General features: G+C 43.9%; 1 protein-coding gene across 1 annotated transcript in view; it reads right to left on the bottom strand.

The window, feature by feature from the left end:
* The window catches only part of CLYBL (citramalyl-CoA lyase), a 453107-nt gene that overhangs the window by 107893 nt on the left and 319659 nt on the right, over nucleotides 1-25555 (bottom strand).

Below are 25555 nucleotides of genomic sequence, written 5' to 3'. Positions count from 1 at the left end.
AATTTAGTCCAGATCAAATGTCTTACAAAAATTATACCATGTAAAAAATAAGGATAACATGGAAGTCATAATGCTCTGTCAGGTTTACTGAATGCCTAATACTAAAGCAGCTTTGTGGATTCCACTGACTTTAAATGAGGTTTTATTCGGGTCCCCTCAAATTGATGGCAAAAACAGCACTGCATGCAGCTCTATTTTATTATCAAATAGGATGAAATTGCAAATGGAGGATCTGAATGGAGCTTCCAATAGCAGTGTAAATATATTCTAAAAGTGCAAACATTAAAATATGAAGTGGTGGTAAAGAGCAATTGGTACATTAAAACAGAGACCCATGGTGGGTGGTGCACTGGGAATATCACAACGTTTGACTTCACAGTCAAGTAGACTACCTGGTAATTCTAAGGGCTAAAAAGGGCAAGAGAAATAAAATTCAACTACCATACTAATCATCAAGACAACACAGGATAGCAGATGTGAAACAGATGATCATAAAAACTGGCCAGAAATAGTTTTCAAATGTGGATCAAGTTATGAAGAGTGAGGAAACGGTAGCTTAGAGTTGTCAGGCTGAATCACAAAAACGATCCAAGATCGGGATCAGTGAACATAACAGCCTGCAGGGTGGCAATTAACAAGGCTTGACCTGTAAGCACTTACAAGACATTGGGAAATATGTTGAAGATGATCCTCAAGCATGATTCTTAAGAGCATAAAATAATATAAAACACTGTAATTAATTAAGCAATTGTCTGCATGCTACTACATCTATAGATCACTAAAGAACTGAATCTGTATCTGATTTATCTAATGCTTTATATTAGTTTTGAGAGGAAGCAAGATAAGCTTCCAGAACATTTAAAGATCATGTAATGAAATTGGAGCATTTAAACCTCAGGTGCCATTGCCAGATATGGCCCCTCCTAACACTCCCTGGCAGTAATACTTTACAACATTGCATATATATCAGTTATAAGGTGGCTGCAAAAGAAGAGCTATGTTTTACATATATTGGTAAGACTTTAAATAGTTATTAATGGTCAAAATTCAATGACCAGAGGAATATATGACAACTGGAAGCCACTAAGGGCTATTTAACATTGTGATAGTTTCCTGGAGTCCTGCTAGTTAAAACAAATTGTAAAACCATAGAATCATGTATTTTACTCAGTGATGTTGCAAAATTTTTCATGTACAGCTTGGAAATACAGAAATGTAATGGAGATACTGAAATCAGATTGAATGCAATAAGAGGTATGAATAAACCAATAGACCATTATGATACTAGATCATACTTAACATATGCTAGAAGGGCATAAATATTATGCAGCTCTGGTCAGGCACAATGCATGCTCATTAAATCACATCACAGAAGATGTCCACACTAAATGTAATGCTGTCTATATATTAGTAAATCAGAGGACTATCATTTCTCAATTTTTGGAAGCTGAAATATCTATTATCAGTAAGAAAGTGACAGCTCTACAACTGGTTTCTGATTCAGATGACAACCGATTGTTATTTACGCAAAGATGGCATCCGATACAAAATAGAAAAATGCCAATACTCCTGTAAGGAAAGCAATTTACCAAAAATGCAATTTAAAAAATCATCTTCATATAATGATTTAGAAAAAAAAATAAAGCTGGATTGTTAGAGATCCTAATAATATTCTTTCAGTATCATGATAGAAATGTATATTACTGTGTTATAAAATGTACTCATACCTACTGCTGGACAGAAATAACGGGAGACTTTACTAAATAGAAGAAGAGATTGGTAGCTGAGCTCACCTGTGTTAAATCACAGAAGGAGGCATGGACGGTGCTGGGAACAAAGCAGGTAAGTATTCAAAGAAGAAGAGATGTCCAGCTTCCAAATAATGTGACAACCTTTATTATTCAGTGCAGATTAAAATCCAGTATAAACACAATGTCTATGCATTTCAGGTCTAGCAGTGATGACCCTACTGATGACATGACTATGGGTCATCACTGCTAGACCTGAAATGCGAAGAAGTTGTGTTTATACTGGATTTTAATCTGTTCTGAATAATAAAGGCTATCACATTATTTGGAAGCTGGACTTATAGATACTTTACTAAATAGGTATGGTAAAGAAATGATCACCAAAGACTACCTAAAAATATACTGAAGAAAGTTTCAGAATTTGGATACACTTCATAAGGCACATAAACAGAATTTGTGTTATGTGTTAACTATAAAAATGTGCGAGTGCAAAGATTTCATAAAAGAGGGGTCCTAGTCCTCAGGATAGGTCATTAATATTTGATTGGTGGAGGTCCAACACGCAGCATCCCTGACGATCAGCCGCTTGAAGGGACCATGGTGTTCAGGTGAGCACTGAAGCCTCCTCACAGTGCCTCACACTGTATAGCAGCTGCACTTGGCATTGCAGCCTGGGCCAATGACTTAAATGGGACTGAGCTGCAAATAGGTCATGACATGTGACCAATGACTGTGGTGTCACACGCCTTGGAAGAGGCTGTGGCATTCGACTGAGCACTGCAGTCTCTTCAAATAGCTGATCGTTGGGGGTCCCGGGTGTCTGACTCTCACCAGTCAGATATTGATGGCCTATCCTGAGGACAGACCATCGATATTAAACTCACAGAAAATCCCTTTAAGATGTCTACAATCTCTACAGCCTCAATGCAAGACCTTTCAGAATCAGAATTAAAGGGAATGTGCAATCAGAAAATGACCTATTGCGTAAATCAAGCTTTTATATTAAACATTTTTTATTAATTTTTTGAATTTTTAGCGATTTTTAAACACTTTCCATGTCCATATCTAATGTAAAAATAATTCTAAAATTATGCAGTTTTCACACTGGCCAGTAAGGCCTAAAATATGTCAAAAGTGCAGCCACATTGTCCATTGTGTCTATGGCCCGAGAGGACCTCATTGACTTCTATGGGAGATTTTTCTAGGCATGCTCTGTGACCTGTGAAGAGGTCAAACTGGAGCAGATAAGCTGTGATATCACCTATTGTGAATGTTAGATCCTGTGTTACACAGGTGATATATGTCATTGTAACTCTGCCTGTGATGATAATGCGATGGCTACTGAAAACTTACCTATACAGAACAGGGAGTCTCAACATATTTTTAGGCCTAGTGGTCAGTGGTATATTTTTAAATATAGGCAGTAAAAATCACAAAAAATAAAAATAAAAAATGTTTTATAAGAATACATAATTTAAACAATTTGTCATTTTCTGATGACACATTCCCTTTAAGTAGTTGTATAAGAATACAAAAAAATTTAATTTTTTTCCCCAGAAACAGTGCCACTCTTGTCCATGCGGAAGAGTCCACATTGGAAGAGTGCTGCAGATCTTGCTGAGCCACTATACCAGATGCAAGCATAGGTAATTTATTCACCAATAGAAATGGCCTTGCGGTTCGCCCAGCGTTCGTTTTGCACCGAAATATGCTCGTTCGCGATTTGCCGAACATGCGAACATATGGCGATGTCCGCCGGTGCCATATTCTTTTGCATTGCGCCGAACTTTGACCCATGACACATCCATCAGGTGGGACGGGGCAGCCAATTGATATGTTTCAGCACATGGACACACCCCCACCCTATCACAGAATCTGATCTGGCAGCCATTTTACATTATGTGTTTTGCCAGTGTAGGGAGAGGTTGCTTTGTGGAGCAGGGACAGACTGTTAGGGACACCAAATGCTAGCTAATAGGGCCTTTTAGGACTGGTATAGGTGTGCTGTCGATAGGTGTGATATACTGAGGGGTGTGATATACTTTTAATATACTAACATAGAAAGTTTATTATAGTGCATTTGTATTGTGCAGCAGTTGGAATAACTAATCCCAACTGGTGTGATATACCTGTTGCCCCCAAAAAAATGATTGGGGGGTTGCAATATACCTGCTTCCACAAAATACTGATTGAGGGGTGCGATATACCTGCTTACACCAAATATTGATTCAGGGGTTCTATTTGCCTGTTTCCACAAAATACTGATTGAGGGGTGCGATATTCCTGCTTCCACAAAATACTGATTGAGGGGTGCGATATGCCTGCTTCTACAAATATTGATTAAGGAGTTCTATATACCTCCTTCAACAAAATACTGATTGAGGGGTGCGATATACCTGCTTCCACCAAATATTGATTAAGGGGTTCTATATACTTGTTTCCACAAAATACTGATTGAGGGGTGCGATATACCTGCTTCTACAAAATACTGATTAAGGGATTCTATATACCTGCTTCCACAAAATACTGATTGAAGGGTGAGATATACCTGCTTCCGCCAAATATTGATTCAGGGGTTCTATAAACCTGTTTCCACAAAATACTGATTAAGGGATGCGATATACCTGCTAATACCAAATATTGATTCAGGGGTTCTATATACCTGCTTCCACAAAATACTGATTGAGGGGTGCGATATACCTGCTTCTACAAAATACTGATTAAAGGGTTCTATATACCTGCTTCCACAAAATACTGATTGAGGGGTGCGATATACCTGCTTACACCAAATTTTGATTGAGGCCTGCGTAACACCGGCTTCCACAAAATACTGATTGAAGGGTGTGATATACCTGCTTCCACCAAATATTGATTCAGGGGTTAAATAGAACTGTTTCCACAAAATACCGATTGAGTGGTGCGATATACCTGCTTCTACAAAATACTGATTAAGGAGTTCTATATCCCTGCTTCCACAAAATACTGATTGAGGGGTGCGATATACCTGCTTCCACCAAATATTGATTATGGGGTTCTATATACCTGGTTCCACAAAATACTGATTCAGGGGTTTGATATACCTGCTTCCACAAAATACAGATTGAGGAGTGCAATGTACCTGCTTACACAAAATACTGATCAAGGGGTTTGATATACCAGCTTCCACAAAATACTGATTGAGGGGTGTGATATACCTGCTTCCACCTAATATTAATTCAGGTGTTCTATATACCTGTTTCCACAAAATACTGATTATGGGGTGCGATATACCCGCTTCTACAAAATACTGATTAAGGGGTTCTATATAACTGCTTCCACCAAATACTGATTGAGGGGTGCGATATACCTGCTTCCACCAAATATTGATTAAGGCCTGAGATACACAGGCTTCCACCAAATACTGATTGAGGCCTGTGATATACCTGCTTCCACAAATACTGCTCTTCTCTAGGGACTTTGGCACAGGGTCATTTTGAAGAGGCAGGCCATTCCGCAGGGGTGGTAGGGGTCAGGCAGGTGCACCAGGCTGGAGCCTAAGTGGGAAGTTGGAGAAGGTGCGTGCGATTACGTCAAAGGACGCACCAGAGTTGGTTGAGTGGCTCACTCAGCCTTCCGCTTCTGCATCCTCCTCATCCTCCCGTATCTGCACCCTACTCACTCTCTGCTGTGTGCACCCCCAAAGACACCACCACCACCACCACCACCATAGCCCCTCCACTCGAGTCAGAGGAATTATTTTCACATCCATTCTCAGACCCTACCGATGTGCAGCCATTCTTGGCATTGGATGAGGAAGAGGAGGTAGCAATGGCTGCCACCCAGCGGTCTGACAACAGTACCCAGATCAGCCCAAAGAGGGTGGCCCCCGCTGTTGCTGCCTACTCCGAGATCTCTAATGTCAGTGGTGGTGAAGGTGACGATGATGACGTGTCGATGGACCTCACGTGGGTGCCCACAAGAGAGGAAGAGGAGGGGAGTTCAGAGGAAGAGACGGAGCAGCAGATAGGGAGGAGAAGTATGAGAAGCAGGCAGAACTCAGGAGGCAAAAAGCAGACTGCAAATGTATCTGGAGCGAGCCATCCACCATGCACAGTCACATCTTGCACTCCCAGGACGCCGGCACATGGCTCCGCAGTGTGGGTTTTTTTAACGTCTCAGCTGCTGACAATAGTGTTGCCATCTGCAGCCTAAGCCCAACACTCACCTAGGGACGACTGCCTTAAGAAGGCACCTGGCCTCCCATCACCGAGCCCAGAGGGAGCAATGCTGTCAGAACCCACAAACACTCCCGGCGCTCCACATCTTGCCTCTTCTCCTTCTCCTCTCTCCTTCTATTTGTCCTCCACTCCACCTTCTAATTTTTGGGGCCTGTACTCCACTGGCCTACAGTAAAATTGTTATCCAGTGACCGCCTAATGTACCTCCAGTCACATAATCACTTGTTCTTTTCTGTTAGGTGAATGCCTAATTTTTGGGGCCTGTACTCCACTGGCCTGCAGTAAAATTGTTATCCACTGACCGTCTAATATACCTCCAGCCACATAATCACTTGTTCTTTTCTTTCCGCTGAATGCCTAATGTTTGGGGCCTGTGCGACACTGGCCTACAGTAAAATTGTTATCCACTGACCGCCTTATATACTTCCAGCCACATAATCACTTGCTAATTTTGCTATTGATCCCCCTCTGGTATGTCACTGTCAATGTTTTGGGACTATTTGGGCACTTCTAGTAAGTATTTGGTGGCTGCAAATAAAACCTGTTTTTTCAGGTTTGCCTGCCATTAATGTGAATGGGGCCCGCCGATGTTCCCGTTGTTCGTCCATCACTATTCACCAACAGGCATCTTTTTCAGTTCAACAAATCTTTTCCAAGCATTGTGATAGTGTACAAGGCATTCCTTAAATAAACCTTGTACACTCTCACAATGCTTGAAAAAGCCTTGTTGAAGTCTAATCTTTGATATGTTCCATTGCCTGATGGTGAATATATTACCTATGCTTTAATTGGAAGAGTGCTGCAGATCTTTTGGATTCAAATGTACTGGGATTCTAAGCCGGGATCCGATGCTGTGTGCACAAGGTACCGTTCGAATAATCATTTGGTACAACTCTATTTAAAATTGGCTCTACCCACTTGTGGATTTGGAGTGCTGCTCACCTGTGAACCTTTTTGGTTAAGCATCGTTCAAGAAAACGTGACTGAGCTGCAATACCAGACACAGCCTATGGTCCTGAGTGGTGCAGTTTTGGGGGGGGGGAAAACAAGAACAGACCCTTTGGGCTCATTCAGACAGCCGTATGAATGAGTCCGCATCGGTTCCGCAATTTTGCAGAACAGGTGCGGACCTATTAATTTCAATGGGGCCAGAAAAGATGCAGACAGCACACCGTGTGCTGTCCGCATCTGTGGTTCCGTGGAAAAGATAAAGCAAGTCCTATTCTTGTCTGCAATTGTGGACAAGAATAGGCATTTTCTGCTATTGTGGGCTCTTAGGCAGCTGCTTATCTCGCTGAGAACAGAAGGATCAGGTATGTTGTAGTCCAAATGATATCTACATAAACAGAAAAAATCACAGAAAAAACAAAGATAAAAACATCCTGCACGATATGATAGATAAATGTGTGGATGTCCCTGGCCACATTCATGAAAAACATTACAGAAAAAAGATAATAATGCACTTAATAATATAGATGCAAGCATTATATATGGACCAAGCCTTCACTCTGATGTAATAAAATATGAGACACTTATCCAATATATTTTGATCAAAACCCATCTGTGCCCACCTACCAAGCGCCAAGGTGGCCTCAGGTCAGGCGGGTCCTACGCTAAACTACCTAAGCCGTTGGGCTTCTATGTTCAGGAGCTCAGACGCCGCACATATGGTGTGCTGCTCCTAGTCACCTCCATGTGCATCAAGCAACCGATGGGAGGAGGAGCAAGCACACCTATATGTACCACCTAATCAAGGTGCTCTATTAGACGGCTTAGGTAGGTTTAGCGTAGGATCTGACTGACCTGAGACCACCATGGCGCTTGGTAGGCAGGCACAGATGTGTTTTGATCAAAATATATTGGCTAAGTGTCTCAGATTTTATTACATCACAGTGAGGGCTTGATCCATATATAATGCTTGCGTCTATATTATTAAGTGCATTATGATCTTTTTTCTGTAATGTTTTTCATGAATGTGGCCAGGGACATCCGCACATTTATCTATCATATCGTGCAGGATGTTGTTAATTTTTTTTTTCTTCTGTGATTTTTCTGTTTATGTAGTATATGCTTGAGGGAGTGGTACCTTCAAGTGTGAATGCGCTCCTATTTTATCTTGGGAGTAGCATTCCTTTGCACTTTTGCCCTTCCTATCTCATACACCGCCTTGATTAGGTGGTACATATAGGTGTGTTTGCTCCTCCTCCAATTGGTTGCTTGATGCACATGGAGGTGACTAGGTGCAGCACACCATATGTGCGGCGTCTGCGCTCCTGAACATAGAAGCCCAATGGCTTAGGGAGGTTTAGTGTAGGACCCGCCTGACCTGAGACCACCTTGGCGCTTGGTAGGCAGGCACAGATGTGTTTTGATCAAAATATATTGACTGTGTCTCAGATTTTATTACATCAGAGTGAGGGCTTGATCCATATATAATGCTTGCATCTATATTATTAAGTGCATTATGATCTTTTTTCTGTAATGTTTTTCATGAATGTGGCCAGGGACATCCACACATTTATCTATCATATCGTGCAGGATGTTTTTATCTTGTTTTTTTTCTGTGATTTTTCTGTTTATGTAGTATATGCTTGAGGGAGTGGCACCTTCAAGTGTGAATGCGCTTATTACATCAGAGTGAGGGCTTGGTCCATATATAATGCTTGCATCTATATTATTAAGTGCATTATTATCTTTTTTCTGTAATGTTTTCCAAATGATATCTGCAAAATGTGCATGGACAGCTTAATATTTCTTCTTTCCTTTAGAATTCAGGTCTGATTTTGACTACAAACAGATAAAAAAAAAAAAACTGCTGTGTCTAAACAAAGCCTTATGATGGCCTCTGCATGTACCATATGTACCGTATGTTATACACTCACTGAGGTTTCACTCCAATCATGTGAAACATATGTAGAGTCTAGCTGCATATGCTGAGATTGCTGAAACAAAATAGAGCGCAGTAAAATTACTTTGCTGCCTTTTGCATTGTCTTTATGTTGCCAGTATACTAACATGAATATCACAAAACAAAGAGCTTTAATAAAGACAATAAATCAACTAAATCTGCCGGGGTGTGCGTTCCATTAGCTGGGGCAATAAATGTGAATTTAACTGAAATAACAAGAAACAGATAACAGCTCATTCGGAACAAGTGTTTATGAGAGAACACCAAATTCTCTGCATGTAGTATATGTCACAGCTTTCACATAAAGTGCATTTGGTAATAACAATAGAATCAAAGCATGCAGCAAAGTCAATATGTGGCAACATAAAAAGTTACCAAGGCTGAATTGTTCATTAAGAGCAGAGGGGGGGCATCTAAAGATATAGATTCAGCACAGTTCACACCAGGGTAACCTTATGTCACTGTACCTACTGACGGATGCTCTTGTACAATGTCTACAGGATAAGCATGAAAATCTAGCACAAGAAATACCCATTTTACCATTTGTATGGCATTATTTAGGTTAAAGTGGTTTTGTCACTTTAGCAAGTGGCATTTATTATGCAGAGAAAGTTAATACAAGGCACTTACTAATGTATTATTATTAACCATATTGCCTATTTGCTGGTTTGATTCATTTTTCCATCACATTATATACTGCTTGTTTCCATCATTCCGACCACCCTGCAATCCAGCAGCAGTGGCCGTGCTTGCACACTATAGGAAAAAGCGCCGACCTCTCTGGTGGCCCAGACCACGGGAGCACACATAGGCTGGTACTTTTTCCTATAGCGTACATTAGTATTAACTTTCTTTACATAATAAATGCTATTTGGTGAAGTCAACCCCTTTAAGGCTCTAGTTATGTCTGTATACGTGGCACAGTCTACATCACCATTTTGCTGGAAAAAAAGAAATCCCAATGGATCTCATTAATGTCAATGAAGTGTGTAAGGGTTTGCCGGTATCCCTTTGAATCTAGATCCAGAATAGCTTCCATGGCTCCAACTATAAAAAAAAGTTCTATTAATGCCTCATGCACACGACCGTATTTTTTTGCGGTCCGCAAAAACGGGTTCCGTTTTTCCGTGACCGTTTTTTCATCCGTGGGTCTTCATTGATTTTTGGAGGATCCACGGACATGAAAAAAAAGTCGTTTTGGTGTCCGCCTGGCCGTGCGGAGCCAAACGGATCCGTCCTGAATTACAATGCAAGTCAATGGGGACGGATCCGTTTGACGTTGACACAATATGGTGCAATTTCAAACGGATCCGTCCCCCATTGATTTTCAATGTAAAGTCAGGAGTTAATATACATAGGATCGGAGTTTTCTCCAATCCGATGGTATATTTTAACTTGAAGCGTCCCCATCACCATGGGAACGCCTCTATGTTAGAATATACTGTCGGATATGAGTTAGATCGTGAAACTCAAATCCGACAGTATATTCTAACACAGAGGCGTTCCCATGGTGATGGGGACGCTTCAGGTTAGAATATACTAAAAGAACTGTGTACATGACTGCCCCCTCCCTCCCCTGTAGTTAACTCATTGGTGGCCAGTGGGCCCCCCTCCCTCCCCTGTAGTTAACTCTTTGTTGTCCAGTGCGGCCGGCCCCCCCTCCCTCCCCTGTAGTTAACTCGTTGGTGGCCAGTGGGCCCTCCCCCCTCCCTCCCCCTCCTAATTAAAATCTCCCCCCCTATCATTGGTGGCAGCGGAGAGTACCGATCGGAGTCCCAGTTTAATCGCTGGGGCTCCGATCGGTAACCATGGCAACCAGGACGCTACTGCAGTCCCAGTTGCCATGGTTACTTAGCAATTTGTAGAAGCATTATACTTACCTGCGAGCTGCGATGTCTGTGTCCGGCCGGGAGCTCCTCCTACTGGTAAGTGACAGGTCTGTGCGGCGCATTGCTTAATGACCTGTCACTTACCAGTAGGAGGAGCTCCCGGCCGGACACAGACATCGCTCTCGCAGGTAAGTATAATGCTTCTACAAATTGCTAAGTAACCATGGCAACTGGGACTGCAGTAGCGTCCTGGTTGCCATGGTTACCGATCGGAGCCCCAGCGATTAAACTGGGACTCCGATCGGTACTCTCCGCTGCCACCAATGATAGGGGGGGAGATTTTAATTAGGAGGGGGAGGGAGGGGGGAGGGCCCACTGGCCACCAACGAGTTAACTACAGGGGAGAGAGGGGGGGCCGGCCGCACTGGACAACAAAGAGTTAACTACAGGGGAGGGGGGCCCACTGGCCACCAATGAGTTAACTACAGGGGAGGGAGGGGGGCTGGCCGCACTGGACAACAAAGAATTAACTACAGGGGGGAGGGGGGCCGGCTGCACTGGCCACCAATGAGTTAAAAACAGGGGGGGGGGGTCTGCCCCCTGCTGCCTGGCAGCACCTGCCAGGCAGCAGGGGGCAGTCATGTACACAGTTCTTTTAGTATATTCTAACCTGAAGCGTCCCCATCACCATGGGAACGCCTCTGTGTTAGAATATACTGTCGGATCTGAGTTTTCACGAAGTGAAAACTCAGCTCTGAAAAAGCTTTTATGCAGACGGATCTTCGGATCCGTCTGTATGAAAGTAACCTACAGTCACGGATCACGGACACGGATGCCAATCTTGTGTGCATCCGTGTTCTTTCACGGACCCATTGACTTGAATGGGTCCGTGAACCGTTGTCCGTCAAAAAAATAAGACAGGTCATATTTTTTTGACGGACAGGATACACGGATCATGGTCTCGGCTGCAAAACGGTGCATTTTCCGATTTTTCCACGGACCCATTGAAAGTCAATGGGTCCGCGAAAAAAAACAGAAAACGGCACAACGGCCACGGATGCACACAACGGTCATGTGCATGAGGCCTAATGTGAACAGAGCCTAGCATCTGAACACTGGACAAGGTGGAAAATCGCAAAAGCAGCTGTTAGTTGTGAACAATGCCTGATGTATCTACTTATAAGTAGAACCTTGTTCCTTTTTATATTGTTGGACTTCTCAATACAGATATTTGAACGGTTTGTGTTTGTACCAAGACAGACAGAGATCATTTACTGATATCAACATTTAAAGGGGTTGTCCCACAAAAAATAATTTTACAGTTTTCAAACCAGCACCTGGATCTGAATACTTTTGTAATTGCATGTAATTATAAAATTTGTATAGCCAGTGAGCCATTCAATAAAATGTATCTGTATGGCGCCAGTGCTTTTTCTTATTTGTTTGTCCTGCTCACTATGATGGACACACATGCTCAGTTTCCTCCTTCAACTGCCTCCTGAGCTTTGATAGGGAGAGCATGGACACGCCTCCTGAGCTGAAGCAGAAAAGACACTCCCCTTGAGCTTTCAGCTTGATATAAATCTAGCAGAGCAATGAATGGGGACATTTCTGGATCCATGTGAGGTACAGGGCTGGTTCTAGCTTTGTTAGAAAGAGATTGTCATGTACTATATGATGTCTGATTTTCATTTTTTATATTAATCATGGGATAACCCTTTAAGGTGGCACGTGGCTGAAGGCTCATCCAATTATCATGAGGATTTAGAAACGCTCTATGGCTGGAAAAAGGGGTAGCAAAGGTAAGGACCACCTTGACGCCAACTTGCAAAAGGGCTTCTGAGGCACAGTCTTATTCAAATAAAAATAAAAATAATTACTAGTGTTGATTGAGCACCAAAGTGCTTGGGTCGAACAACTCAGGATGCTTGGGTGCTCTACCGAGCACAAAGGAAGTCAATAGGAGAACCCGAGCATTAAACCAGGCACCCCCTGCTCTGAAGAGGGGAGGGGTGTCTGGTTTATAGGAAAAGGTCAGAAATTGATGGAAACTGCTGGGAACGATGTTGTCCGAGTAGTACCCCACTTTTAGAGACTGACAATAATACGCACAAAACCGAAGATAAAATCGATTTTGGAGGAAAAATTGTTAGGAAACTCTTTCCTGTATATTTACTTGTATATAAAGTGCAAGTGCAGCCAAAAATTACAAGGAAGAGGCACTCCGATACAACCTGTATATCACATAATGGAGGGCCTCAATTACGTTGTGGTAGAATTATTCAGGTAGTAGGACTCCTACACTCATAAAGCCTATGCACTAAGTGAAAGGACTTCCAAAAATTACAAGGAACCGGAACTCCAATACACCCTTTATTACACATAAAGGAGGGCATCATACACCCTTGAAAAACTATGATTTATAGCCTGCTGGTGACCCTCAAAAACATTAGGAACAAGGGCCTGCTGTTGACCCTATAAAACATTATAGGCGAGGGCCTGCTGCTGAGCTGACCATCTAAAACATTAGGGGTGAGGGTCTGCTGCAGAGATGACTCTCTAAAACATTAGAGGGGAGTGCCTGCTGCTGATCTGAGCATCGAAAAAATGATGGGCGAGTGCCTGCTGCTGAGCTGACCATTGAAAAAATTATGGGCAAGGGCCTGCTGGTGAGCTGATCCTGTAAAACATTATGGTTGAGGGCGTGCTGGTGAGCTGAACCTCAAAAACATTATATGCGAGGGCCTGCAGGTGAGCTGACCCTGTAAAAGATTGTAGCTGAGGGCCTGCTGGTGAGCTGACCCTCTACAACATTAGGAGCGAGGGCAGACTAATAAGCATGTTGATATGATGGAAGAGGAGGAGGACGAGAAAAGGAAGATTGAACCATATACACTTTTTTATGGTGGAAAGGGTGCATGGGAATACAGTGTATTCAGTAAATTATAAAAAAAAAAAACACATTTAAACTGCCTTTATGTTCAGCTGCTTTCCTCGGGTGGACTAGAGAAGTCAGGGGCAATCCAGGCCTTGTTCATTTTTATGAGAGTCAACCTGTCAGCATTTTCACTTGACAGGCAGATGCACTTATCAGTTATTATGCCCCCAGCAGCACTAAATACATGCTCTGACAAAATGCTGGCGCCAGAGTAGGCCAGCACCTCCAAGGTGTAGTTCGTGCCACATGTCCAGCTTGGACACCCAGTAGTTGTAAGGCACAGAGGGATCACTGAGGACGCTGATCGTACTCGTTCTGCTACGTACTCCTTCACCATCTTCCAAAATGTTTCCCTCCTTGTGACACTAGGCCGCGCATCAGGGTAAGGGTGCTGGCGGGGTGTCATGAAACTGTCCCAGGCTTTGGAGAGTCTTGCCCTGCCCTCTGTTGGAACTGCTGTGTGTTCCCCTCTTCTCCCCTCCTCGGTTGCCCAAGGAACTACGTACTCTGCCGCCAACGTTGTCAGCTGGAAATTTTCAAAGCAATTTTTCCCCAAGGACCTTCTGGTATTGCACCATTTTGCTCGTCCTCTCCACCACAAAAATGAGAGATGATAAGTTCTCTTTGTAGCCAGGGTCGAGAAGGGTGAACAACCAGTATTCGGTGTTGTCCAAAATGCGTAAAACGCGTGGGTCACAGGAAAGGCAGCCTAACAAAGTCAGCCATGTGTACCAGAGTCCTAACAGGCAACACTTTGCTGTCGTCATCAGGAGGATGACTCTCAATCTCCTCATCCTCTTCCTCCTCTTCTGCCCATCCACGCTGAACAGAAGGAATTAAACTTCCATGGGTACTACCCTCTGTAGCAGATGCAACCGTCTCCTGCTCCTCCTCATCATCATCATCATCCAATTTGTGCTGAGAAGACGAACTGAGGGTGGTCTGGCTATCACCCTGTGTAATGTCTTTCCCCATTTTCACCTCTTCCACATGAAAAGCGTCGGCCTTAATTGCGAGCAGCGAGTGTTTGAGTAGACACAGAAGTGGGATGGTGACACTGATAATTCATGTTGATTCCTCAAAGTTGCTTAAAACGTCACAGAGGTCAGACATCCATGCCCACTCCTCGCTTCTGATTAGCGGAAGCTGACTGGAAAGGCGATGACCATGTTGCAGCTAGTATTCCACTACTGCCCTCTGCTGCTCACAAGGCGTGGCCAACATATGTAACGTCGAGTTCCAGCATGTGCTCACGTCGCACAACAGCCGGTGAGCTGGTAAGTTAAAGCGCTGCTGCAGCAATGGCAGACCAGCGGTAGATGTCAATGACTTGCGGAAATGGGCACGCACCTTCACCAGTACCTCAGGCAAATTGGGGTAGATTTTGAGAAACCGCTGAACCACTAAGTTGAAGACGTGGGCTAGGCATGGGATGTGTTTGAGCTTGCCGAGCTCCAAAGCCACCAGCAAATTACAGTCATTATCACACACAACCATGCCTGGTTCTAGGTTGAGTGGCGAGAGCCACAGCTCAGTCTGGTCTCTTATCCCCTGCACAGTTCTGCGGTGGTATGCCGTTTGTCACCTAAGCAGATCAGCTTAAGCACGGCCTGTTGACGCTTCCCCACTGCAGTGCTACACTGCTTCCAGCTACCGACTAATGGGTGACTGGTGCTGCAAGAAGATAATTCTGAGGTGGAAGTAGTGGAGGAGGAGGAGGAGGAGGAGAAGTGGGGGTTGGAGCCACTAACGTAGGTGGTGGCAGAAACCCTGATGGAATTATGGGTGCGTCCCTGGCGGAAAGCACTTGTCCATGTGTCAGTTGTTAAGCGGACCTTCCCAGTAACTGCGTTGGTCAGGGCACGGGTGATGTCACGGGACAAATGCTGGTGTAAGGCGGGCACGGCACACCGTGAAAAATAGTGGCGGCTCGGGACTGCCTAACAAGGTACGGTCGCCGACATCAGGCTGCGGAAGGCCTCAGTATCCACAAGCCTAAATGGCAACATTTCCAGGGCCAGTAATTTGGAAAGTTGCGCATTTAGTGCTATGGCTTTTGGGTGGGTGGCTGGGTATATGCGCTTGCGTTCAAATGCCTGGGGTAAGGACATTTGTACGCTGCGCTGGGACACGGAAGTGAATGTGGTTGCTGATGGTGCTTGCGAAGGTTCAGGTGCGGGCCTGCGCCTTCAACAGGGGATTGGCCAGCAAGTATCACAGGGGAAGAGGAGGCAGTGGTGTGACCTGCAGACACAGATTATGGACCCAGGCGTTCGGCCACCTATTACGGTGCTTTGATGCCATATGGCGGATCATGCTGGTGGTGGTGAGGTTGCTAGTGTTCACGCCCCTGCTCAATTTTGTATGGCACAGGTTGCAAATAACAATTCTTTTATCGTCCGCACTTTCCTCAAAAAAAGCACCAGAGTGCAGAACACCTATCCCTTGGCAAGGGAAATTTCCGCAAGGATGTTCCTCCGGGGAAAAGTTGCGGGCCAGTTTGGTGTGGCCCGCCTTCTCCCTTTTGCCACGCTACTTCCTCTCCAGCCTGTTGTGGTGATGCAGATCCCTCCCCCTCTGTACTGCTGTCCTCGCTCGGCTTGCCACCTTCCCAAGTTGGTTCAGTGACTTCATCATCCACCACCTCCTCTTCAACTTGCTCACTCTGCTCATCCTCCTGACTTGTTGACCTAACAACAACCTCAGTTATTGACAACTGTGTCTCATCCTCATTATCAACCTCTTGAGACACTATTTGCCGTTGACTTATTGGCAACTGTCTCATCATCATCATCCACCTCGTGAAACACTAATTGCCGTTCCCCACCATCATCTTCTTGTGACTGTGGATGCTCAAGAGTTTGGGAATCAGGGCACAAGATCTCATGTCCCTCTTCAAGTGGGCTTGTCGAGAGGCCCAAATAAAGAAATGGCGCTGAAAAGAGCTCCTCAGAATATCCGAGTGTGGGATCACTTGTTTGGCAAGACTCTCCATGGTGGGAGGAAGGAGAATCAGGGTGAGGATTGTGTTGACCACTCTTGGCAACAAAGACTGGACTTGGTGGAAGACAGGGTGGTGCTTAACCGACTGGAAGCATTATCTGCTGCAATCCAACCAACCACCTGATCGCACTGGACTGACTTTAGCGTTTTCCTGCGCCGCCCTGCAAACTGGGACATGAAGCTAGGTATTGTGGATTATTGTTTTTTTTGTGCTCTGGCAGCAGGCACAGTTTCAAAGCTCCCAGGGCCATGGCTTCTGCGTGCACCATCAGCATCATGGCCACTTCCCTGTCCCTTACTGTTTGCCTTCCTCATATTAAATGTTATATATATACAGTACAGACCAAAAGTTTGGACACACCTTCTCATTCAAAGAGTTTTCTTTATTTTCATGACTATAAAAGCATCAAAACTATGAATTAACACATGTGGAATTATATACATAACAAACAAGTGTGAAACAACTGAAAATATGTCTTATTCTAGGTTCTTCAAAGTAGCCACCTTTTGCTTTGATTACTGCTTTGCACACTCTTGGCATTCTCTTGATGAGCTTCAAGAGGTAGTCCCCTGAAATGGTCTTCCAACAGTCTTGAAGGAGTTCCCAGAGATGCTTAGCACTTGTTGGCCCTTTTGCCTTCACTCTGCGGTCCAGCTCACCCCAAACCATCTCGATTGGGTTCAGGTCCGGTGACTGTGGAGGCCAGGTCATCTGGCGCAGCACCCCATCACTCTCCTTCATGGTCAAATAGCCCTTACTTTCAAAGTTTTCCCAATTTTTCGGCTGACTGACTGACCTTCATTTCTTAAAGTAATGATGGCCACTCCCAACCCCATTTATAAGGCAAGAAATCCCACGTATTAAACCTGACAGGGCACACCTGTGAATTGAAAACCATTTCAGGGGACTACCTCTTGAAGCTCATCAAGAGAATGCCAAGAGTGTGCAAAGCAGTAATCAAAGCAAAAGGTGGCTACTTTGAAGAACCTAGAATATGACATATTTTCAGTTGTTTCACACTTGTTTGTTATGTATATAATTCCACATGTGTTAATTCATAGTTTTGATGCCTTCAGTGTGAATCTCCAATTTTCATAGTCATAAAAATAAAGAAAACTCTTTGAATGAGAAGGTGTGTCCAAACTTTTGGTCTGTACTGTATATATATCAAGGGGAGAAAAACCGAACTGGATCGCACATCCACAATGCTATGCTTAGATCTAATTAAACTCTAATGACTTTTGATCAAAATGTACACTAATGCCTCTTGTACAGCATGCAGTATAGGGGGCTGTACACTTTAATATTGTGCTGAGAAGCGAGTTTAATTAGATCTAAGCATAGCATTGTGGATGTGCGATCCAGTTCGATTTTTCTCCCCTTGATATATGTTGGATCTTTCTTCTTTATTACTGGTATCAGCACTCCTCCTATTCGGCACAGGTGGTTTTAATTTCACAGAAGTCTGCATATATGAGGTAACTGACGTGCAGTTCCTGATAGCAATGGACATGTTGTGTTAGACAACTGTTCACATGGTGCAGTACTGCGTGGTGGCCTTTGTTTTTGTGGCACTGTGCTGGTGGGTTGGTGGGACCCAGTGCCATGGTTGGCATTGTCAGACAGCAGGGTTGCTGTTTGACTCCTGGGTCCTGCCGCCTACTAGGGCAGTACCGCTTTGTCACCGCATTGTGCTGTGCCTTTTTGTCAGAGTAGGTCCCACTCAAAGAGGCAACCTTGGTGTGGTGAGTGGGCTTATGCCTTTTTATCAAAATGTACACTAATGCCTCTTGTACAGCATGCAGTATAGGGGGCTGTACACTTTAATATTGAGCTGACAAGCGAGTTTAATTAGATCTAAGCATAGCATTGTGGATGTGCGATACAGTTCTGTTTTTCTCCCTTTGATGTATTAAATGTTATAAACGCTTGAAAGTATGACATGTACAGTGTATGTGCAAAAAATATTAATAAGGTATTTGGGATGTGGAAACGTCACACAGGAGAAATACCGCAGATAATGTCGCTGATGTCAGCAGCGGCTAATATAAAATTACAGGGAATGTCACAGGTATTTGGGATGTGGAAACACCAGCACACAGGAGATATACCACAGATAATGTCAATTCTGTCACCAACGGCTAATAAAAAATTACAGGGAATGTCACAGGTATTTGGGATGTGGAAACGTCACACAGGAGATATACCGCAGATGTCAATGATGTCACCAGCGGCTAATAAAAAAATTACAGGGAATGTCACAGGTATTTGGGATGTGGAAATGTTACATAGGAGATGTACCCCAGGTAATGTCACTGTCCGCAGCGGACACAGTCTATGGAAAAAGTACACTGGATGTCACAGATATTTTTTGGATGTGCACATGTTACACAGGAGATGTAGCGCAGATAATGTCGCTGTCTGCAGCGGCCTAACTATTGCATGCTATTTAGCGCAGGATACGCTAAAAATTGATATTGCTGCCACACACCATAGTCCTTAAAGGACTTTTGGGTCTGTAAAGTTTTAGCAATTTAGCGCAGGTTGTGCTAAAAATATATATTGCTGCTGCCAAACACACGAATAGTCCTTAAAAGGACTTTTGGGTCTCTGAAAAGTTTTTCAACTTAAATAAATATATATTTCACTCCCTACACTATCTTTCCCTTCTTCAGCACAGCTCTCCCTGACTAAGTCCTCATGCACACGACCGTTGTTTTATTCTGTGTCCGTTGCGCTGTTTTTCGTGATTTTCTGCGGACCCAATGATTTTCAATGGGTCCGTTGAAAACTCGGCTACTGCACCGTTTGCCATCCGCGTCTGTGATCCGTGGTTCCAGTCTGTCAAAAAAATATAACCTGTCCTATTATTCTCGCGGAAAACGGTTCGTGGACCCATTCAAGTCAATGGGACCGCTAAAAAACGCAGAAGCACACAAGATTGTCACCTGCGTAGTTTTTTTTCCTATCATTTGCATGGCAAACCTGTCTTAGACTTTTTTTTACTTTCCTTTATGTCTGGTGGTCCTCCAAAAATAAAGGAAGACACACGGAAACAAAAACGGAAACGGATCACAGAACAACGGAACCCCATTTTGCGGAACGGAACACAACAACGGTCGTGTGCATGAGGCCTAACACTGAGCCGAAGACGTGTCATCGGGTGCTATATGACGCGCTCCTGCCAGCCAATCACTGTAATGCCAGTAACCAACATGGCTACGGCATTACAGTGAAGGGCAGTACTTACCTGCTGGTTTATTGGCTGTGTAGCAGCCAATAAACGTGCGGGTAAGAGACTCGAGCATTTCGCTTGAGCACATGCGGTATTCGGTTGAATACCGCCATATGCCGAGCATCGAGATGTTCGAGCTGAACTGGTGTTCGGCCGAGCATGCTCGATCAACACAAAAAATTACAAATACCCGGTGCACACTACATCTCTGACTGGGGGGGAAAAAACTAGGATGTACAATATTCCCTGAAGACAACAAATGTGTGTCCGTACTATACCTACACATACACTCACCTAAAGAATTATTAGGAACACCATACTAATACAGTGTTGGACCCCCTTTAGCCTTCAGAACTGCCTTAATTCTACGTGGCATTGATTCAACAAGGTGCTGATAGCATTCTTTAGAAATGTTGGCCCATATTGATAGGATAACATCTTGCAGTTGATGGAGATTTGAGGGATGCACATCCAGGGCACGAAGCTCCTGTTCCACCACATTCCAAAGATACTCTATTGGGTTGAGATCTGGTGACTGTGGGGGCCATTTTAGTACAGTGAACTCATTGTCATGTTCAAGAAACCAATTTGAAATGATTCGAGCTTTGTGACATGGTGCATTATCCTGCTGGAAGTAGCGATCAGAGGATGGATACATGTTCTGATTCTGTTTACGCCAAATTCGGACTCTACCATTTGAATGTCTCAACAGAAATCGAGACTCATCAGACCAGGCAACATTTTTCCAGTCTTCAACAGTCCAATTTTGGTGAGCTCGTGCAAATTGTAGCCTCTTTTTCCTATTTGTAGTGGAGATGAGTGGTACCCGGTGGGGTCTTCTGCTGTTGTAGCCCATCCGTTTCAAGGTTGTGCGTGTTGTGGCTTCACAAATGCTTTGCTGCATACCTCGGTTGTAACGAGTGGTTATTTCAGTCAACGTTGCTCTTCTATCAGCTTGAATCAGTCGGCACATTCTCCTCTGACCTCTAGCATCCACAAGGCATTTTTGCCCACAGGACTGCCGCATACTGGATGTTTTTCCCTTTTCACACCATTCTTTGTAAACCCTAGAAATGGTTGTGCGTGAAAATCCCAGTAACTGAGCAGATTGTGAAATACTCAGATCGGCCCGTCTAGCACCAACAACCATGCCACGCTCAAAATTGCTTAAATAACCTTTCTTTCCCATTCTGACATTCAGTTTGGAGTTCAGGAGATTGTCTTGACCAGGACCACACCCCTAAATGCATTGAAGCAACTGCCATGTGATTGGTTGACTAGATAATTGCATTAATGAGAAATAGAACAGGTGTTCCTAATAATTCTTTAGGTGAGTGAATATGGTCACGTGTCAATATCTGTGCAGGCCCTAAAGATAGAGGATGGTGCTAACAGGCACAACTGATGTACAGAGAGTCAGAGTGTATGGGGTCTGTATTAGGGCTCATTCAGGCGGCCATATGTTGCTTTCCGCAACTAATCGGCAATTTTGCGGATTAGATGCAGAACCATTCACTACTATGGGGCCCCAAAAAATGTGGACAGCACACTGTGTGCTGTCGGCATCTTTTCTTCCGTTCCATGGGCCCGCAAAACAAATAAAACAGGTCCTATACTTGTCTATGGGTCCGCAAAAATGGGGAATGCAATCAGTTTATTTGCGAACATGCTGCACTGTCTGCAAAAAAACGGATCCACATTTTTGCAGACAGCAAAAAACAAATGTCTGTCTGAATGAGCCCTTACTTTGGGTTGTAGTATGTAGGGAGTCTGTGTTTATCTGTGGACCAGTGACTGGGGCACAAGCAGCCCTGCAGTTTGAGGAGGTAAAACACTGGACACTAGATACTTGACTCTCATTCCCATTAACCTCTTCACTACCAATGACTCAATTATTACCAATTCTGAATTGATTCTATTTTAAGGAAGGGTCATTTAAGAGCAGAAACTGATGAGGACTGTCAGTGCAACATATATACCCGCAGCGTAAAATGTACTTAGTTGGCATTTGCCATGTCAAAATGAAGCACTAAAATTGCTCTGTATGTTGATCTCAAGACTTATATTTTACTTTAGTTTCAGGACCAGTTCCCAGCAAAAGACGAAATACTGCTACTACAAATGAAGTTGCTCCTGATTGAATGAAGAAAAACTACTTCTGGGATAATCTACTTTACATGCCTGGAATATTGAGTGAGGAGTCTGATAAAGTTTTTTTTTTACCAGATCCCAGGCTGAAGAGACAGCAGGTGAGCAACAATTGTGTTAGGCCTCTTTTCTCCGGCTGTTCCGTTCTTGCGGATTCCTTTTCCGGACCATATGCGAAGCCATTCATTTCAAATGGTTCCGCAAAAAACGGAATGTACTCCTTATGCATTCCGTTTCCGTATTTCTGTTCCGCTGCGAGATAGAACCTGTCCTATTATTGCCCGCAAATAACAATCCATGGCTCCATTCAAGTCAATGGGTTCGCAAAAAAAAACGGAATGCATACGGAATGCATCCGTATCCGTTCCGTTTTTGCAAAACCATCTATTGAAAATGTTATGCCTAGCCCAATTTTTTTTAGGTATTTACGGTTTAAACATTATTGTATGCTTCCGTTTCCGTTTGCGATCCACAAAAAACTGATCACAAACAGAAACCAAAACGGAAAAACGGAATGGAAGCGGAGACACTACTGAAACAAAAAACGGATCCGTAAAAAGCGGACTGCAAAATACAGAAAAAGTCATACGGTCGTGTGCAAGAGGCTTTAGTGAGAAACCTGTGAGTGGTTGCCGACCACTGTCCATTGTATCATGTGGATGATCAGGCCACGTACCCTGCACTGTGACCTGAGCCAAATATGACCAGCCACAGGAGGAACTATGTGAACATGGTGTGGTCAAGCAAACCGCACTGAGACTGGGACTGAGATTATGTACTGAACTGTGGCCTACTACTGTGTGCCATAGAGCACAAGGCCTGTGATAAAAGCAAATCGTGCTTGAAGGTCCCTATACACATGAATTTTTAGACCTCGATGACGTGATGACTTAGGCCGGCTACGTCGCATCCCTCTCCTCTCGTTCCACCTCTCCACGCCTGCATACCCTGCTCTGCTCCGTTTGATCTGCGTGATGCATCTGTTCCTCTGCCCTGGAGGATGTGAACGCCCCGGGATCTTTTGAGTGCCCTCCGGGCTGCTGTGCCGTGTTTGCCTGGTCTTCGATCAGTCCTTCGCGGATGACTGATGTGTCTGGAACCCTCTGGCTTCCCTTGGCTTCTCCGCTTTCCTCCGCTCCGTGTTCTTTATCCTCCGCTCCTTGCTGGCTTCTGGATTGAGGTTTGAAGTGATGTTGCCTCGTGTTCATTCCTGCCTGTATGTCTAATCCACCTTCCTCCCTGCTCCTTGTGTATACCTTGCCGACCCCCCTGTGTTTGGTTCATCATCTTGAAGTCCATTTTACCCACTGTCTCCCTGGGTCTAATATTGGAATTGTGCTGACTCTGTGTTGGACAAATTGCTCCTGCTTTTTTTCCCCTCCTTTTTGTATTTTTAGTCTATTATAAGAAGTCTGATTAGATTTGTGTATACTGTTTTGGTTTAAAGAGACTGGAACTAAAAAGAAAGAAAAAAGGAAAGGATAAGGGGAAGGGAAAAAAAAAAAAAAGGAGAGGAAAAAGACAGTTCGGCTTCATGCACACGACCGTGCCGTTTTTTGTGGTCCACAAACAACGGAATCGGCTCGTGTGCTTTCCGCAATTTGCGGAACAGAACGGGGGGCCCATTGTAGAAATGCCTATTCTTGTCCGCAAAATGGACAAGAATAGGACATGCTATATTTTTTTTGCGGGGCCACGGAACGGTGCAACGGATGCGGACAGCACACGGAGTGCTGTCCGCATCTTTTGCGGCCCCATTGAAGTGGGTCCGCACCCGAGACGCAAAAAATGCGGCTTGGATGGGGACCACAAAAATGGTCGTGTGTATAAGGCCTTAAAGGAAAAAAAAAAAAAAGGAAGAATATGGCTCCCAAGCAAAATAAGCAATCCGCCGATTATTCATCTTCCAAAATGGGCCAGAAACCGGTAGAGTCCGCAAAAATCTCCAAATGTAATTACAAGAGCAGGACAAAAAGGCTCGCATGATTTGAATGTTAAAACAAACCCATAGCGATAGAAGTATTGAAGTATTTTACTCAGGAGGAGGAGGCGGAGAGAAAGGAATTAAGTGATGAATCTTCTCCACTAAAGAAAATCTTGGCTGCGGTTTAAAAAAATGGAGATCTAATAAAAGATATTTCAACACAACTTGGGGTAATTCAGTCTGATGTGGTCCTGATAAGGGACAATCTCACAAAGATACGGGACAGAGTTACTACCATAGAAAATTCTATGGGGGTTCTGGAGAAGGAAGTCAAAATGTTTAAAACTGAAATTCCTAAGTTGAGATTGGAGGGTAATACCTTAAAAAAAAAATGTATATGGAAAACACAGCGGCTAAACCTCTCACTGTATGGAAAAGGTGCTCACCTACAAGGCCCACCCTAAGGCCCAAAATGAAAACGTAGATCGCAAAAACAAAGAAGAGGCACACTCAAAAGGGCGCACTTGAAAGAACAAAGATGCACAATTTATTCAACCTAAAAACATATACTCCCCTAAAAATAGATGTACAGTCGTGGCCAAAAGTTTTGAGAATTACACAAATATTAGTTTTCACAAAGTTTGCTGCTAAACTGCTTTTAGATCTTTGTTTCAGTTGTTTCTGTGATGTAGTGAAATATAATTACACGCACTTCATACGTTTCAAAGGCTTTTATCGACAATTACATGACATTTATGCAAAGAGTCAGTATTTGCAGTGTTGGCCCTTCTTTTTCAGGACCTCTGCAATTCGACTGGGCATGCTCTCAATCAACTTCTGGGCCAATTCCTGACTGATAGCAACCCATTCTTTCATAATCACTTCTTGGAGTTTGTCAGAATTAGTGTGTTTTTGTTTGTCCACCCGCCTCTTGAGGATTGATCACAAGTTCTTAATGGGATTAAGATCTGGAGAGTTTCCAGGCCATGGACCCAAAATGTCAACGTTTTGGTCCCTGAGCCACTTAGTTATCACTTTTGCCTTATGGCACGGTGCGCCATCGTGCTGGAAAATGCATTGTTCTTCACCAAACTGTTGTTGGATTGTTGGAAGAAGTTGCTGTTGGAGGGTGTTTTGGTACCATTCTTTATTCATGGCTGTATTTTTGGGCAAAATTGTGAGTGAGCCCACTCCCTTGGATGAGAAGCAACCCCACACATGAATGGTCTCAGGATGCTTTACTGTTGGCATGACACAGGACTGATGGTAGCGCTCACCTTTTCTTCTCCGGACAAGCCTTTTTCCAGATGCCCCAGACAATCGGAAAGAGGCTTCATCGGAGAATATGACTTTGCCCCAGTCCTCAGCAGTCCATTCACCATACTTTCTGCAGAAGATCAATCTGTCCCTGATGACTTTTTTTTGGAAAGAAGTGGCTTCTTTGCTGCCCTTCTTGACACCAGGCCATCTTCTAAAAGTCTTCTCCTCACTGTGCATGCAGATGCGCTCACACCTGCCTGCTGCCATTCCTGAGCAAGCTCTACACTGGTGGCACTCCGATCCCACAGCTGAATCCTCTTTAGGAGACGATGCTGGCGCTTGCT

Source organism: Bufo bufo, chromosome 3, assembly GCF_905171765.1.
Source record: "Bufo bufo chromosome 3, aBufBuf1.1, whole genome shotgun sequence".
NCBI lineage: Eukaryota > Metazoa > Chordata > Amphibia > Anura > Bufonidae > Bufo > Bufo bufo.
The sequence above is the reverse complement of the archived record's forward strand: the minus strand, read 5'-3'. Positions and strand labels throughout refer to the sequence as shown.